General features: G+C 44.1%; 1 protein-coding gene across 2 annotated transcripts in view; it reads left to right on the forward strand.

Moving 5' to 3' along the window:
• Window positions 1-274: 274 nt before the first annotated feature.
• The window catches only part of GPR160 (G protein-coupled receptor 160), a 32087-nt gene continuing 13777 nt past the window's right edge, over window positions 275-18584 (forward strand). Inside the window, exons 1-2 of one of the 2 annotated variants that reach the window (XM_079922132.1) lie at window positions 275-438; window positions 1145-1285. The gene's annotated coding sequence lies outside the window, so the exon portion shown is untranslated. The remainder of the gene's footprint in view (window positions 439-1144; window positions 1286-18584) is intronic. The other variant, XM_079922133.1, reaches the window with a different exon arrangement.

Raw genomic sequence — 18584 nt, forward strand, 5'->3', positions numbered from 1 at the left:
TCCTTGGGCAGGGCTGGAGGTGGGAGTATCTGAAGGCCCGGCACGCAAAAGGGGGGGTCTCATCTTCCACCCTACACCCTCGGGGAATCCCCTGTGCCAGCCTCGACCCAGGCCCCTCTCCCGCGCGCCTGGGTGGCGGCCTGGACGCCTCTCGCCGCCCCGCCCGCAGGCGGCGCCCTCCGGCCAGTCTCCCGCTGGGGTCGCGACGGGGCGTGCGCGCTCAAAGGATTGCATCCGCACTTCCTGGTAGCAGCGCGCGGGGCCGTTGCGGGGTTGCTGCGGGGTCCCCGGGGCCGTGCTCTCAGTCCCGGCCTGTCCCCGGTCACCTGGGGCCGGGCACGGCAGGTGCCCGGCGGCGACCTCGCTGCGGGTCTGGTCGGGCGCCCAGCGCCGCGGACGCGGAGCGCGAGCCGGGAGCCGGGAGCCGCCGCGCCTCGGGTGAGTTGCGGTGACTCGCGCCTGGCGTCTCGCAGCTGCTTCCCTCCTCACCCGGGGCTCCGGGGTGGGGAGGCCGACGGCACCGCGCCGCTCCCCGCTTCCATGGCTGTGCTCTGCGCGTCGGGGAGGGAGAGGAATTTCACTCTCGGGGATTCAGGGGCTGGGGTTCTTTATTACTTAAGAGATCCTGGAGTGGGTGGTGGCCCTGGACTGAAAGCCGAGGACGCCGCGCTCCGGCTGGGGGGTGATCGTAGCCTTCGCGCCACGGGTCCGCCCCGGGTTTGGACCCGGGGGTGGGGTGCAGGAATGGAACCGGTGGCCTAGGTTGGGTGTATACTCACATCCAGCTCGTACCCCCTTTCCAGGGGAGAGAGCTATTAAACATTGTAAAACATCAGTGTGTGCAACTTTCCTTCCTGGAACACACAGGTGGGCATACAGTCACGGGCACACATGCTCGTGTATTCGTTGGGGCGGACTTTGCGTCCCCTCTCTTGGCCCTCGGGCGTTGGGGACGGTGCCCCCGCGAACGCCGGGCATTGGGATTAAGCCCTGGGGCTTTTCAGGTTGGTTGTTCTCTGAGACCGTGGCGTTCTGGGTGGTTCCTCTGTGCCCAGCCTGGATGGCTCAAAATTCTCTCTAAATAACTTGGGACCGCCCTCCGGAATTTGTTGGCTCAGTGAAACTCCTCTTCTCACCTGGGCAGGTGGTCTCGGGAGGTGGCAGCGGGGTCCCCCGCCCCCAGCATTCCGGAAGCGACCGCGAGGACCCGGCTTGCGGAGGAAGGTCCAGCTGGGAGGAAACGCACTTGCTTCGCACCATTGCTTTGCTTGTGCAAATAACTCGGGTAAGGGCCGGGGCGGGGGGTCGTTCAAACCCCGGAGATAAATCCACCACAGACCAGAATTGCAAAGGACGCTTGAGTGAGTGTTTGGATCTCAGAATTGTTCATGGCTTCAGGTCAGATCAATTTCGTTTGTGCTTTTCAGGTTACTTTTAAACTTCTTTAACTATGAAACGACTAATTAACATACACGTTTTTTCTTGACAGCCCCTAAGACTGGAGTTTCTTTGTGGTATCTCTAGAATAGAATTGCTGGGAATTGCAGGTGAGGATCAGCCTGGCTGCTATGAGAATCATAGGGATGGAAGGAACCTGTGGTTTAAAGACTAAGAGACAGAAGGCGGCAATGCTATGTGTAAACCTTGGTTGGGTCCTGATTTGATGAAAATAGTTTTTTTAAAAATTGTGCCAATCGAGGAAATTTGTACTGGCTGTTTTTTAGTATTAAGAATATTAGATTTGTTTAGTTACTTTTGGTAACGGTATCATGATTAGGGTTGTTTTTAAACCCTTATCTGTTAGAAATACATTCTAAACTTGAAATATAGGTTGAGGATTTGCTTCAAAATAAGCCAGTTTTGGGGAGGGCTGCTAGCGGAGAAGTGAGGGGGAACAAGGTGAAGGGAGATTGGCCATGAATTGTTAATAGTTGAAGATGGATGAATGGTGGGGGTACGGACTGCCTTGTACTCTTGACTCTACTTTTGTATGTTTGGCATTTTCCTTTCAACGTAACACCACTTGTGGAGGTTTTTTGCAGAAGGTAGATTTGGAAGGTAACACTAGTGGTTCTAGATTCAAAGCCTTCCACAGATCCTCACTCTTTGTTAGCTGGGTATAAAGGCTGCCTCTGCAGACTCATAACAAGTCTTTTCCTCCCTCCCAGGGGTGCCGCTTTATTTTGTTGCGAAGGCATAGAGTATTTGCTGAGTGTGACAAAGCTGAGAGGATCAAGTTGATGCAGGTGGATGCTGGGTCAGCTTTTTTTTATACAAAGGGTATTAGCGAGCATAAGGGTTGAGTTGTCTCCAAATGGACAGGTTGTATAAAATGTGTTAGCAGTTTTTCTGAACTGCCCCAATCCTTTCTAAGTTATGCTCATCAAAAAACAGAGCCCAGAGTAGTGAACACTCCCGTACACACTTAGGTTTTGTGTACACTTTTGGAAGCACTGTATACATCAGTACAAAGTCAACATTATGAAAACGAATCACAAGGTGAGTGGAGCTCTACTTATTACCCGAGAGAGATCTTATCTGTGTGTGTGGCCTGTTTCCTGTCCTTACCTTGTTTGCTTCAGGTATCATGCAGTGTAAATATTTAGCAAAGAACTGGCTCCTGAAATTTCTGTGTATTCTTTTCCAAGAACCTTGCTTTCAAGAGGAGGGACATGGGAAGTTGTATCTATGTATTCATCCAACTTGCTTATTTTTGGCCCCTCTGGATTTATCATATAATTCCTACTCATTCTATCATGCCTGATTAATAATTTGGAAAAGTGATGATCTTATGAGGGAGCTATTAAAGTTCAATAGAGGGAGGAAAGGGAGGCATATAGTCCCGCAAGATAAACCCGCATTTCTTAGTAGATATCGTGGAACTGATTTTAATGCCTCCTTGCTTTTAAGAGAAAACAACGCAAGTAAATGATATCAGTGATAGCTGAAAGTTGAAGTGTTAGATGAATGCCCTCAGCCTAGACCTTGCCCGTGTAGATTCACTAGAATAAAAGAGGTTGTAAAGATGCTTTAAGTCAGATTCAGTTGAGGAAATGCCAGAGCATGTCCCAGTTTCCTCATAGTGCGTGGGAAAATGAGAGAACCAACCAAAATCCCCTTACTGTTGGGAAATATCCTAGTGAATTCATGATGGTACTTAAGTGAAATTGTTTGGCTTGTGACAGTTTTCTTTGTGTGAATCAAAGAAATACGCAACTGTTAAGTGACTTTATTTTCGACCTCAGTTCTCTGAGACAAGAACATGGAGAGAGAAAAGAAACTTGCCAGGTTCTTAAGTGAACAGGCAGTGACCTCATGTATGCTCTCCTCTGTGAGAGGATGGTAGATTTGGGCGGACTCTGGAGAGTTGATTGTTAATCGCCATTTTAAGGAATTACCACAAATGTGACACCATCTTCTCCCACATCATGTTATGGAAGGGTATAAACGCATTAGAAAAGCAAATTACATACTGCTTTGTTGGCCTAGAAACGAGAGGAAAGGGTGTTGGCAATCCACTCAATAATCCTCTTCTAATTTGTAAGCACTCAGCTCTCATCTACATCACTTCATCCCATCCTGTGAAGTTCAGCAGTGGTGCTGGAGGATTATTTTAGTTTTTAGCAGATGAGAAATTTGAAAATCTAGAGAAGTGAAGGCTTGCCAGGTGGTTTCTTTGGAGATATGGGGGAAGGAAATTTAACATTCATTAAGAGTTCAAGTCATCTTCACACACGTTTTTAATTCTCACAAAGCTCTCTAAATTGGGTATTTTCAACCCATTTTGTGGATGAAATTGTAGCTAAGAGAGGTTCGTAGTTCACTTGAGGTCTGGCAGCTGGTAAAAATAGAGCCAGGATTCAAATTCAGATCTGTTGGACCTTAGAGTTTACGTTATTTCCAGCCTCTGTGCTGGTCCAAACTCTAGCAGACAGCAGAGCTACCATACCCAAGAGTTCTTTTTTTTTTTCTTTTTTTTCTGGTACGCGGGCCTCTCACTGTTGTGGCCTCTCCCATTGCGGAGCACAGGCTCCGGACGCGCAGGCTCAGCAGCCATGGCTCACGGGCCCAGCCGCTCCGCGGCATGTGGGATCTTCCCGGACCCGGGCACGAACCCGTGTCCCCTGCATCAGCAGGCGGACTCTCAACCACTGCGCCACCAGGGAAGCCCAAGGCAAGCTATCTTTTTTGCCACACTCAACTGCCCTGGTTACAAACTGGGGCCGTGTGCCACATCCAGCCGACAAGGATGTTTTATCAGGCCAGCGCAGAGTTTGGGAAAATCAAAAACAAAGCTGAGCCAATGTTGACAATTGGGAGGTTTCAAATATTCTGCCCCCAAGAATTCCTGAAGGCGGTACTGGAGCAGCCTTCTCTCTAGAGAAGGGTAGTGTACTCCATTTCCCCCTGGTCTCCACCACTCCCTATCGTGGTCCCCATCCTTGAGCCCAGGGACCATCGCACTTGCACTGTTGTTTCTTCCTACGTGTGCACCTACCCAATATGGAATAACCCAAGCGAGCTTGAGGGCTCTTGTCCCAAGAAAAAGGGAAAGAGCATATTCCTTTGAGAGAATGAACACTCTGTGTTTACTCTGCAGTGATTCTGTGACAGAAAATACAAGGTATGTCATCATTTTTCTCACACCCTGTGTTACTCATTTACATAGAACTTTAGAGCTTACTACCCCTGCAATACAATAAAAATGGAGTACATGTGTGGGCACGCTGCAGCAGAGAAAAGGAGGGCCTCCCAAACCCCAAACTACTGACTCTTTGTGAGCAGGAAGATGGGTCTTGTGCACCTGGGGGGGTTCCCCGGGGTGTCCTGTAGGGGTGGGCCACCAAGAAGCCCTCTGTCTTTAAGCAGCCTGACTTTGGGATCCAGAGGGATCCTGAGATTGTGCCCTGGCTCTCTGCTCTGAGGGCCCCAGAAAGTAATCCCCTCCCCCTCCTCTGCCCACCCCTCTCCAGCTGGTGACAGATCTGTCCTGCACACCACTGAGGCATGGCCCCATCGGAAAGCTCCGCAGGCAGGAGGAACTGAGGCGCCCTAGTCCAGCCTTTGAGAGGTTTCTGGGGTGCAAGTCCAAGAGTGGCCTGATTCCTCATCTTGAAACTTTCGCTCAAGGGTCGTGGGACAGATGTTCCCGCCTCTGTCTATATGTGGAGTTTCGTTGCAGGGGAGGCTGCTGTTTAGATCTTTGTTTCCTCTCCCTGAGTTCCGAGTACTCGTGGCTGCTGCGTGGAGGTGTGGGCATGGTGAGGCAGAGGTGCTGAGAAGGAAGTACAGATGGAACCTTGCCGTGCGGTTTTGAGGAAACGTCAGGTGTTGTTTTATGACCTTTGTCACTAGAGCTGTGAGACTAGGTGTGTGCGTACCCCAGTGTGAGAAGAAACGTGGGACGGGGGGCGCTGCGGGCGGGCTGCCTTGTGTGGTTGGAAGAAGGACATTAGAGGCTGAGGGCTTTCCTAAGTGCCAGGCTGGCGGGTTGATCGGAACCTTTCTGGGGAGCTCTGGGCGTGTTCTCAGGTAGGTGATTACTACTCCCTGGTCAAACACACGGCCTGCAAGGAGACTAGGTTGATGACCGGCCTCAGCAAACACAGGTGAAGCGTGGCGCCCCCGAGTGTGGACTCTCGCCAGGTGGCTGATGTCTCCCTGGTTCTCCCACCACCTCGCTGTGTGACCTTGACCTTGACCTATTTTTCTAACCACTCTGCCTTCGGTTTTCTCCTGTGTAAAATGGAAGTACTGAGCACACCTACCTCACAGGGCTGCGAGGATGAAGCGGCGCATGGAGGGCCCGGCGTGGAGTAGGGGTTCCCTGAGCGCTGGCTGTCGCTGTCGCTTGAGCCCCGCCTTCCTTCGCTTTGGCCTTTATTCGGGGGATTTCCCCCCGAGAATTTTAGAAGGCAGGCTGCAGGGTGGACACGCTTTCCAGCTCTGACCTCCCTGTTTTCAGAGGCCGCCTGGCCTGCCTCGTGGCCTGAGGAAGTGTCCTCCGTGACAGATGTCAGCAGGGGGTTTGGCGAGGCAGCTTTGGAACTGATGACGAGAACGGGGCCGGGAACTGGGGCTGTGGCCCTGTGGTCTGGGGATTGAAATGCTCTGTGCCTCTGGAAAGGAGATGGGTCCCCCCGCCGGCCCCTGGTGGGGGAGGAGCGGACTGCGTAGATGGGGCAGATGCCTCTGCCGCGGCGGCGGGGCTCCGGCCACCTGAGTCCTCTCCGGCGCCTCTTCCGTCAGCTGGGGACGTGCCCTCCTCACGGGAATGCTGGGAGCAGCTAACAAATACGAAGTCCTGACCCAGGCCCCGTGAAGTACTGGGTCCGACCTGCCCTTTGGTGGCGAAGTCAAAGACCGGGTACCCCAGGGGGTTTACTTTTAACTTGGAGAAATAATAGAGGTGCTGTTAACCTGCACTGGCGGAGCATTTTGTAGTTTTCAAAGGGCTCTCCAATTTGATCTTTGACCAGTGCTGCGGGCTTATTTGTTTGCATTTGTTTCTCTTGCCTGTTGCTCTCTGTCAGGAGAGGTACACAAGTGAACTGAGGTTCAGGCCAGAGGGGAGCCCAGAAGTGGGAACGGAGGAGTGGGCTGTGCGTTCTACTTTATCAGAGAAGGTAACCCGTGTTCGTATTCCTTATGCCCTTAAGGAGTCACAGGGAGTGATGACGTCTGGGGAGGGGAAGGGGGAGATTGAGAGCTGAGGTGTTCTCAGGAAGCTGAAAGCATCCCTTGTGTCCAGGGAGGCTGAACGGAGGGGTAGCCCGTCCCCCCGCAGAGTCCCCTGCCAGCAGCCGAGGCAGAGGTCGCCCGGTTGACAGCTCCTGCCCAGACCCATTCACGGAGGTACCAGTGGGGCTCAGGGGGAGGCGGGGCTCTGGGCTGCTGGGCTCCCTCCTCCTCCTGCCCAGGTCCGGACCTTCATGGAACTATTGCCTTTCTCCTCCTTTTTTTCTCCTCCGCCGCTCCCAGCCAGGTGTTCCAGTGAGATGCTGCACAGCCTCCACGGCCCTCCCCACCCCAGCTAACAGCCCACAGAGCTGCTCCCTTCTGACCGTTCTGCAGGGATTTTCCTCCACAGCCCCTGCCATTTCCCATTGGTATCCTTGCCCCTGCTGCCTGCTAATTCTGTGTGTCCTGCAGACCAGCAGCAACGGGAGCTTGTTAGAAGTGCAGAATCTCAGGCCCACCCCAGACACAGTGAATCAGAATCCAGCTTTTACCAAGATCCACATTCAAGCTTGAGAAGTATTGGTCTACAAGGCTATGACCTTACCAACCACAGGTGGCCTGGCATTAATTACCTCTGATCTGTGTATATTCGTACATTTTCCAGGTTTACCCAATATGGGAATAATGCTGTATGTACCACTGGTTTTCAGCCTCCCATCCCCTACCATTAGACTGTCTGAGGATAACAGCTCACGCCTCTCGGTTACGCTGATTCTCAGGGATCAGCAGAACCTCTGGAAGGCATGAGGAATTCCATTACAGTATCGCCCCCATCCCCCGTGAGAAACCCTGGTATATACAGCTTTTATCTCAGTTCTGTCATCTTACATTGTATTGTCAGCATTTTCTCGTACTTTAATCTTTCTGAAGAGCTTGTCTTTCATGGCTACAGATAGTAGTCCATCTCATGACTGTCATAAATCATTTGACTACTTCCTTATTGTGAGGCATTTGAATTGCTCTGATCCTTTTGGGGTGGGAGAGTGTTCTGTAGGCTATTGTAAGTATGCTGAAGTGAGCTGCTCAGGCCGTAATTACTTCCTTCAGCTCTGATTATTCCCTTATGGTGAATTCCAGAGTGGAGATACTGAATCAAGAGGCATGAACATTCTAAACACTCTTTAAAATGCAGGAGGAGTATAGGAAGTACCCTGACAGATACCCTCCCGGGCACTGGGTAGTGTGGTCTGTAGACAGATTCTCTGGGGAGCAGCAATCACTCCTTGTTCATCATCACACACGTCAAGGCCCAGCTTACAGCAGATTCTGAGGTGTGACTCCCAAGGGGGTTGGCGAGTGGGAGGGAAGTTACCTGAAGGGTGGGGGTGGGTAGCTAGCTGCCTGTGATGGTGGCATTTCTTCCTCCTGGCCTGAATCCTGAGTCCACTCACCAGGCAGCAGCTTCCTTCAGGGTGTGTCTGCACGTTTTACTTGCCTTCCAGTGGCAGGCGCAGGCAGGACGGGGAGTTTGTGGAGGCCTGAAATGACAGCCTCACTTACTAGTCCTGAATCTGCAGTTCCCGACTGGCACCAAACTTGTTTTTGCTTCATAAGTCTGTGACCGTTAGGTTTGTAACACTTTTTCCTCCCTCGAGCAGACCAGGAAACTCATGTTAAGTAAACTGTATTCTGAAAGGTACACTCAGATTCTGTCATGAAGAAGAAGTGATATATCAACATTGTATTTGTGATTGAGTCATGGTTTGAACTTGGTTGCCAGGAATATATTTTTGGCCCTCTATAAATATGTTTGGAGTAAATGAGCGAATGAATATGCACAGAATGAATGAGTTCGATTATGTTAAATAACATACATATATTATATTTGTGTGTATCACATGACATAATTAAAACATTTTAAACTGAATATTAAATCATTAGCCATTCATTTATATTAACTATTTGACATGTTATGACTTCCAAATAGACACACACACACACTATACTTTCTGGAAATAAGTGTGATTGATTCAGAGGTTGTCTACAGCAAACAACAGACTCTTTTATGAATGGAATACAGTGTACAATAGGAAAACAAAAGTGGCTTCTTTTGTCAACATGTTTTTGAGATTCATGCATGTTGTGTATTTCAGTAGTTTGTTCTTTTTTATTAATAGCTGATATTCCACTCTTTGATTATATAACCATTCATTTGTCCATTCTGCCTGGAAGACCATTTGGGTTGTTTTCAGTTTGGGGCTTTTATGAAGGAAACTGCTGTGACCATTCTTTTACAAGTCCTTTTTTAAAAACACAGTTTTCTTGAGGTGCAATTTACATGCCATAAAATCCACCCATTGTAAGCGTACGATTCTATGATTTTTATAGATTTGTACAGCCATCACCACAATCTAAGTTTTGAACATTTCTATCACCCCCAAAGTTCCCTCATGCCGGCTTAAGTCCCCACTCCTAAGCCCAGGCAGCCACTGACCTACTTCCTGTCTCTTGCCTTTTCTGGATATTTCCTATAAATGGAATCCAGAATATGTAGGATTTTTGTGTCTAGCTTCTTGAACTTGGCATAATATTTTTGAAGTTCATGCATTTGCAGCATGTGTCAGTAGCTTGTTCCTTTGTATTGTTGAATAGTTCAGTTTTACAGATGTAACCACATTTCATTTATTTCTTCGCTAGTTGATGGACATTTGAATTGTTTCTGGGTTTTGGCTGTTATAAATAATGTTTCTGTGCACATTCATGTACAGGTGTGTGTGGGCCTATATTTTTATTTCTCTTGGGTAGATTCTTAGGAGTGTAATTACCAGATTATATAGTAAGTTTATCTTTTTAAGAAACTGGTAAACTGTTTTCCAAAAGTGGCTGTAGTGTCCCACCAACAATGTATGATGGTTTTGATTTCTCCACATTCTTGCCAACACTCAATATTGTTAGTTTTTTAAATTATAGCCATCCTAATGGCTGTATGAGTGTATCTTATTACAGTTTATGTGTTTTTTTGTTTGTTTTTTTTTTTTTGGCCACGCCACTTTCGGGATTAGTTCCCTGACCGGGGATTGAACCCCTGCCCCCTGCAGTGGAAGTTCGGAGTCCTAACCACTGGACCACCAGGGAATTCCCTTATAACAGTTTAAATTTACATTTCCCTAATGACTAATGATGATTAGCACCTTTCCACGTGCTTATTATTATTAGTCATTTGTATATCTGCTTTGCTGAAATATCTAGTTAAATCTTTTGCCCTTTTTTTTTTTTGGTATGCGTGCCTCTCACTGTTGTGGCCTCTCCCGTTGCAGAGCACAGGCTCTGGACGCGCAGGCTCAGCGGCCACGGCTCACGGGCCTAGCCGCTCCGTGGCATGTGGGATCTTCCCGGACCGGGGCACGAACCCGTGTCCCTTGCATCAGAAGGCGGACTCCCAACCACTGCGCCACCAGGGAAGCCCTGCCCATTTTTTTAATTGGGTTGTCACCATCGTCATATGGAGTTTCAAAAAATTTTAATATTCTATAAAATATTCAAATAAAAATAATTGAAGTAAAATATTCAAATATTTTTTTAAATTCTAGAGGCAAGGGCTTTATCAGATATATGATATGCAAATATTTTCTATGAATCTTTGACTTATATTTTTATTTTCTTAATGGCACCTTTTAAAGAAAAAAGTTTTAAATTTTGATGAAGTCTAAGATATCAATTTCTTTTCTTTTATGGTTTGCACTTCTAATTACATATCTAAGAAATATTTCCTAACTGTGTACAAGCCTTTTTTTTAATAGACGTTACCTTTTAGAGCAATTTTAGATCGCAACAAAATTGAGCAGAAGGTACAGTTTCCCGAAGAGATTTCTCATATATTTCCTGTGTCCTCGTATGCATAGCCTCCTCTATTATCAGCATCCCCAATCAGTGACACATTGGTTATAGTCGTTGACCTTACATTGACGCATTGTAATCACCCAAAGTCCAAAGTTTACATTACAGTTCTCTCTTGGTGGTGTACGTTCTGTGGGATTGGACAAATGTATAGTGACATGTATTCACCATTACAGTAGCATACAGAGTAATACTAAAAATCCTCTGCTCTGCCTGTTCATCCCTTCCTCCCCTCTAACCCTTGGCAACTACTCATCTTTTTACTGTTTCCATAGTTTTGCCTTTTCCAGAGTGTCATATAGTTGGATCATACAGTATATAGCTTTTTCAGATTGGCTTCTTTCACCTAGTAAATGCATTTTTTAGGGTTCCTCCATGTCTTTTCATGGCTTGATAGCTTTTTTTTTCCTTTAATGCTAAGTAATCACAGTTTATCCAGTCACTTTCTGAAGGACATCTTGGTTGCTTCCAACTTTTGGCAATTATCAATAAAGCTGTTATAAAGACTTGTGTATAGGTTTTTGTGTGGATATAAGTTTTAAACTCCTATGGGTAAATACCAAGGAGGGTGATTGCTGGATCGTATGATAAGAATATGTTTAATTTTGTAAGAAACCGCCAATCTAAACTGTCTTCCCAAGTGGCTGTACCATTTTGTATTTCCACTAGCAGTGAGAGTTCCTGTTGTTCCACAAGCTCACTAGCATTTGGTGTTATCATACAGGTCTTTTTGTGGACATGTATTTTAATTTCTCCTGCATAAATACCTAGGAGTGGAAGTACTGGATCATAGGATAGATGTATGTTTAAATGCCAGACTTTTCCAAGGGGTTGTACCATTTTATACTCCTATGTCTTTCCCAATACTTAGTATTGGTCTTTTTACTTGTAGCCATCCTGATGGATGTGAAACTGTATGGCTATGTGCTTTTAATTAGCTTTTTCCTGATGACTAATGATGTTGAGCACCTTTTCACATGCTGTTGACCATATGTTCATTTTCCTTTTGAACTGTCTTTTCAAGTATATTGCCCATTTTTGTTTTGAGTTGTCTTTTTTTTTTTTTTTTGCGGTACACGGGCCTCTCACTGTTGTGGCCTCTCCTGTTGCGGAGCACAGTCTCCGGACACGCAGGCTCAGCAGGCTCAGCAGCCATGGCTCACGGGCCCAGCCGCTCCGCGGCATGTGGGATTTTCCCGGACCGAGGCACGAACCCGTGTCCCCTGCATCGGCAGGCGGACTCTCAACCACAGCGCCACCAGGCAAGCCCTGAGTTGTTTGTCCTTTTACTGTTGATCTGTAGGCATTATAGATAGATAGGTAGGAAGGTAGTTAAGTAGGTAGATAGATAGATAGATAGTCTGGTAGTCTGAGCACAAATCATTTGTTAGATATATGTGTAGTGAATATTTTCCCCCAGTATATCTCTTGCTTTTTCATTTTCTTATAAGCAAAAGATTTTAATTTTAATGAGTCTACTTTATAATTTTTTCTTTTATGGTTGGTGCTTTTGTGTTTTGCTTAATAATTCTCTACCTACCCCCAGGGCTGCAAGATTTTCTTCTTTCTAAATGCTTTAGTCTTAGCTTTTACATTTAGGCCTGTGATCAATCCTGAATTAATTTGTGAGTATGGTGTGAGATGGGATTGAGCTCCTTCTTTTTCATACAGTTATCCATTTAGTGCAGCACCATTTATTGAAAAGACTTTCCTTTCCTCCATTGAATTGCCTTGGTACTTTCTTGTAAATCAAGTGGACTGTTGGAACTCTCTACTCTGTTCTATCTGTTTGTCTGTTCTTAAGCTAGTACCACACTATCTTCAGTTCGGTAGTTTATCAGTCTTGAAATCAGGTAGTGTAAGCCCTTCAACTTTGTTCTTTTTCAAAAATTTTCAACTATTCTGGCCCTTTGCATTTTCTTTCTTTTTTTTAAATTAACTTTTATTGGAGTATAGTTGCTTTACAATGTTGTGTTAGTTTCTCCTGTACGGCAAAGTGAATCTTTTGCATTTTTCATGTACACTTTAGAATCAACTTGTCAGTTTCTACCAAAAAGCCTGGTTGGATTTTGATCAGGACAGCATTGAATCTACCAATCTAGAGAGCATTGTCATCTTAACAATATTAGTCTTCCATAGACATGATATATCTTGCCATTTATTTAGGTCTTTAGTTTCTCTCAGCAGTGTTGTTGTTGTCTTCTCAGCAGTGTTTTATAGCTTTTAGCATTGATGATTTGTACATTTTTTTAAAAAAATTATTTACTTACTTATTTAGGCTGCTCCAGGTCTTAGTTGTGGCGTGCGGACTCTTAGTTGCAGCATGCGGACTCTTAGTTGCGGCATGCAGGCTTCTTAGTTGCAGCATGAATGTGGGATCTAGTTCCCTGACCAGAGATTGAACCCGGGCCCCCTGCATTGGAAGTGCAGAGTCTTACCCACTGGACCACCAGGGAAGTCCCTGATGATTTGTACACATTTTAAAAGATTTATTCCTATGTATTTTACATTTTAAAGTCTACTGTAAATGGCAATTTTTACATTTTCAAATTTTGTTTTATATATATGCTATATATATATATATACACACATACATATATGTGTGTGTGTGTGTGTGTGTATATATATATATATACAATTTTAAAAATTGATCTGCAACCTTAGTAAAGTAACTTAGTAACTCCAGTAAGTTTTGGGTAGATGCCTTAGCATTTTCTGTATGTATAAACATCATCTGCAGAGTTTTACTTTATTCTTTCTAATCTCTATGCCTTTTTTTTTCCTTGCCTTGTTCCTTTAAGGGAAAAGTGGTCAGTTTTTCACAGTTAAGTATGATGATAGCTGTAGATTTTTTTATAGATGTCCTTTATCAGGTTGAGGAAATTGCCCTCGATTCCTACTTTGCTGAGAGGTTTTTATCATGAATGGATGTTGAATTTTGTCAAAAACTTTTTTCTGCATTTCTCAAGATGATCATATCGTTTGTTTTCCTTTATTCTGTTCATGTGAATGTGTCTCTTTTTCATCTTTTGGAACTTTTTCATTATGTCAAATTAGGGAAAAGACCACTGTTTCTACTTCTGACACTCGAACATCTTGGCATTATTCATTGAATGTAGGTTCAGGAGCATGATTTAGACCGTTTGAATCTGATCATCTCCATAAAATACTTTATAAACTAAAAAGCACCATATATATTTAGGTAGAATTATTTGACTTAAGGGGCCTACCTGTCCCCCAAAACTTCTCTTAATCTCTGAAACTTCTGCTGTTCATCTCATGCCTAAAAAAATCAGTATGAAAATAACAGAACTGTACACAATGAGATTTTGACCTTAAAAGGTCTTACTTCCTACCTTCTGAGCTTGGGAAACCTAACTTATGGATATGACAAAATCCTTCCATTTAAGTGTCCAGTAATATTTCTCAAAAAAGAAATTCTCAAAAAAATCTGTATACTTGTTGCCTATGTCCCATTCTTCATTGACCTGAAAATCCTGGGGGACTAAGAAGTCTATGGTCCTTGGTCTAAACACTGGAGAAATCAATGACTTAAAAGGAATTTCAGATGATTTGGGGTGGAGCTATCACCCTCCCAGACTTCAGACTATACTACAAAGTTACAGTAATCAAAACAGCATGGTACTGGCACAAAAACAGACACATAGATTAGTGGAACAGAATAGAAAGCCCAGAAATAAACCCACACACCTATGGTCAATTAATCTATGACAAAGTAGGCAAGAATATACAATGGAGAAAAGACAGTCTCTTCAATAAGTGGTGCTGGGAAAACTGGACAGCTACATGTAAAACAATGAGATTAGAATATTTCCTCTCACCATATACAAAAGTAAACTTAAAATGGATTAAAGACCTAAATGTAAGACCTGAAACCGTAAAACTCCTAGAAGAGAACATTGGCAGAACATTCTTTGATATAAACTGTAGAAATACTTTTTTTGGACCTGTCTCCTAAGGCAAAGGGATAAAAGCAGAAATAAACAAATGGGGGCTAATTAAACCTAAAAACTTTTGCACAGCAAAGGAAACCATCCACAAAACAAAAAGACAACTTACTGAATGGGAGAAAGTATTTGCAAATGATATGGCTGACAAGGGGTTAATATCCAAAATAAAGAGCTCATACAACTCAATATCCAAAAACAAACAATCAAACCCAATCAAAAATGGGCAGAACACTTGAATAGAAATTTTTCCAAAGAAGACATACAGATGGCTCAACATCACTAATTTTTACAGAAATGCAAATCAAAACCACAATGAGATATCACCTCACACCTGGCAGAATGGCTATCGTCAAAAAGAACACAAATAACAAATGTTGGCAAGGGTGTGGAGAAAAGGGAACCCTTGTACACTTTTGGTGGGAATGTAAATTGGTGCCACCACTATGGAGAAAAGCATGGAGGTTCCTCAAAAAACTAAAAGTAGAACTACCATATGATCCAGCAGTTCCACTCCTGGGTTTATATCTGAAAAAAAACAAAACATGAATTCAAAAAGATACATGCAACCCAGTGTTCATAGCAGCACTATTTACAATAGCCAAGATATGGAAGCAACCCAAGTATCCATCAGCAGATGAACGGATAAAGAAGATATGGTCTATGTATACAATGGAATATTACTCAGCCATAAAAAAGAATGAAATTCTGCCATTTGTAGCAATGTGGATGGACCTAGTGAAATAAGGTGCTTAGTGAAATAAGTCAGAGAAAGACAAATACTATATGATATGATGTATATGTGGAATCTAAAAAATAAAACAAACAAATGTATACACCAAAACAGAAACATATTCACAGATTAAAAAAACAAACTAGTGGTTACCAGTAGGGAGAGGGAAGGAGGGAGGGGCAAGATAGGGGTATGGGAGTAAGAGACACAAACTACTATGTATAAAATAGATAAGCAACAAGGATATATTGATAGCACTGGGAATTATAGCCATTGTCTTGTAATAACTTTTAATGGAGAATAATCTAAAAATACTGAATCACTGTGCCATACACCTGAAACCAATATAATATTGTAAATCAACTATAATAAAAATAATGAAATTAATCAATATAAGGAGATGTGTATGTTATATTTTCTGAATCCTGAGAGAATGGAAAAAACAGGTGGGTGTTTATGGTAGTAGTGTTAAGCTGGCATAGGTCTGGGATGCTGTTGTCAATGACTTATAGGACAGCTTGACCCTGGTTGATTGGGGAGGCTATCCCAGGTTGTGTGAAGTTGAAAAAAGGATCTCCCTTAGGTGATTGGCCTGGTTCACTTTCTCAGCAATGACCGACAGACCCGTAGTTTTAGAAACTATGGACAACTGAACTTGAGCAGTGTCATCATCTCTCTGATTGTTGAGTCATCCCAGGAGCCATGTTCAGTAGCTTGGGACTGCCAGTGAGGTCTCATTGAGCAGGGGTTTCTGATTGGTACTTTCCAGATCACTGTATGCTTAAACCCCTTCCTTTGCTTGAGAGCAGGACTAAAGTTGATGATAATCATTGAGAACTAGGAAGCAGTCTCTAGTTCAAATGTCCTTTGAGGACTAAACCTCTATAAACATGTTTACTAAGCAGTTGTCCCATATGTATTTGGACATTTCTGGTGGTGGTGCAAACACTAGCTCCCAAACTAACATGTCCTCCTTTTGAAGAATTCCCAATCTGGTAACCCTTTAACTATTACTCTTGTGAATCCCTTTCCCCTATGTGTTGACTTCTTTAGGTATATTCCTATTTATTGCTATCTTTCTTAAAATTTGGTGGCAAAAGCAATTAATACAAGGTATGCAACTCCCTTCTCCTTAATTCTGAACACTGTACTTGTATTAATCTGTGTGTTCACACCAAAATGATGAAGAGATGAATATATATGTGTGGAATTTGCAATAAATAAGACACAGTCACACTGTGAGGGAGGGATATGTGAAAATATACATCACCAGAATATTAATTTATAAGCGAACCTAGGGCATTGGGTAAAAATTAATGATAGCTGTATGGAAAACCAAATCTCATCAATGTAACCTAATTTTTTCAAGAACATAGTAAGGATCTGGAGGAAACAGGGCACATATGTCTTGACTTTCTCATGCTGTTGATTTAATTATGAATAACATAATCAGCAACAACCCAGGGAAACATGGTTTAGCTTATATGATACCAGTCAGATGGTGGGAAGGTCAGAGACATCAAGGATGTGGTGCTGGTGCAGGATAGCGCTTACCAGTTAACCCTTCAGAGGTCAGTCTGGGACCCAGTCCCATTAAATAAACTTTATGACTACTGATGTATTGTGTATATATTTGTGTGCCAGAATACTGGAAACAGAAGTCAAAATAACCTGGATAAATTAGGTACTTAACAAACTGGACAATGTCAAATGAAGGCTAATTTTGTAAGCAGGAAGTTCAGATCGGAGAATGATTGGCTCTGTGCCTAGTCTGGCAGAACAAGCCCCTGGGCCGTGATGAATCGCAAGGTAGTTGAGCCATCAATGACTATAATACGAGTATGTGCACAGTACCACATCTCGTAAGTCAGTGCTCTGGCTAAGGATACTTTTAGGAGGCTGAGAAGTAGGCAAAACATACAGTGAAGGCTTACAGTGGATAAAAATTTTGAAAGAGAAGCAGAAACATAAATGCAGCAAGATGGAAGGGATATGAAAAAGAAGCAATTAGAAGTATTTTGTATTAAGTAGGATAGGCTAAAATGCTGTAAAAATAGGTAAAAAATACAGTGGCTCAAATTCAGTACAAGTTTATTGCTGTCATATAACAGTCCTGGGCGGATATTTCAGGGCATTGGGGATCCCTCTATACTCAGGGACCCGGCTGATGGTAGCCCGGCTGCCTTCACCATGTGTCCTGCAGAGTTGCTCTGGTTGCCCGTAGGAAGGCGGAATGAGCTTTGCCCAGAAAGGGCTACTATCATGTCTGCTCACATCCCATTGGCTAAAAGTCAGTCATGTGACCATACCTCACTGCAAGGGAGACTGGGAAATATAGGTCCCCTGTGGGCTTCAGGAAGAGAAGAGAGCACAGGTTTTGAAAACCACTAACTGTTTCTGCCATACCTCTAAGAAACAGCAGTTGACAACAGATTTCTCATTAACAATAACATTTAGAATACAAAAGAGTACATACCTTCAACTTAGAATTTAATACGTTAAACCATCATTCAAGAATGGTCAGCAAGGGCTTCCCTGGTGGCGCAGTGGTTGAGAGTCCGCCTGCCGATGCAGGGGGCATGGGTTCGTGCCCTGGTCTGGGAAGATCCCACATGCTGCAGAGCGGCTGGGCCCATGAGCCATGGCCGCTGAGCCTGCGCGTCCGGAGCCTGTGCTCCGCAACGGGAGAGGCCACAACAGTGAGAGGCCCGCGTACCGCAAAAATAAATAAATAAAAAATTTTAATTAAAAAAAAAAAAAAGAATGGTCAGCAGTCCCTATGGAGGAGAATTTGGCAGTATATGGCTATGTAAAGATGGAGGCAGAGATAGGTGTTATGCTGTCACAAGCCACAATGCCAGGAGCCTCCAGAAGCTGGAAAAAGCAAGGAAGGATGCTCCTCTAGAGTCTTCAAAGGGAGCATGGCTCTGTTGAGACCTTGATTTCAGATTTCTGGGCTCCAGAACTGTGAGAAAATTAATTTCTTTTCTTTTGACTACCCGGTGGTAATTTGTTATGGCAGCCCTAGGGAACTAATACATCTACCTAGGACCACAACGATTTTCTCCTGTTTTCTTCTAAAAATTTCAGTTTCACTTTTACATTTAGCCTTACGATCCATTTTGAGTTTACTTTGTGTATGATGTGAGGTAAGGGTTAAGGTTAATTTTTCCCATATGGTTTCCAGCACCATTTTTAGAAAAGACTATCCTTTCCCCCATTAATTACCTTGTACTTTTGTTGAGAATCAATTGACCATAAATATGTGGGTCTACTTCTGGATTCTCTTCTGTTTGATTGATTTA

Source organism: Stenella coeruleoalba (genome assembly GCF_951394435.1).
Source record: "Stenella coeruleoalba genome assembly, chromosome: 5".
In the NCBI taxonomy this organism is placed as follows: domain Eukaryota; kingdom Metazoa; phylum Chordata; class Mammalia; order Artiodactyla; family Delphinidae; genus Stenella; species Stenella coeruleoalba.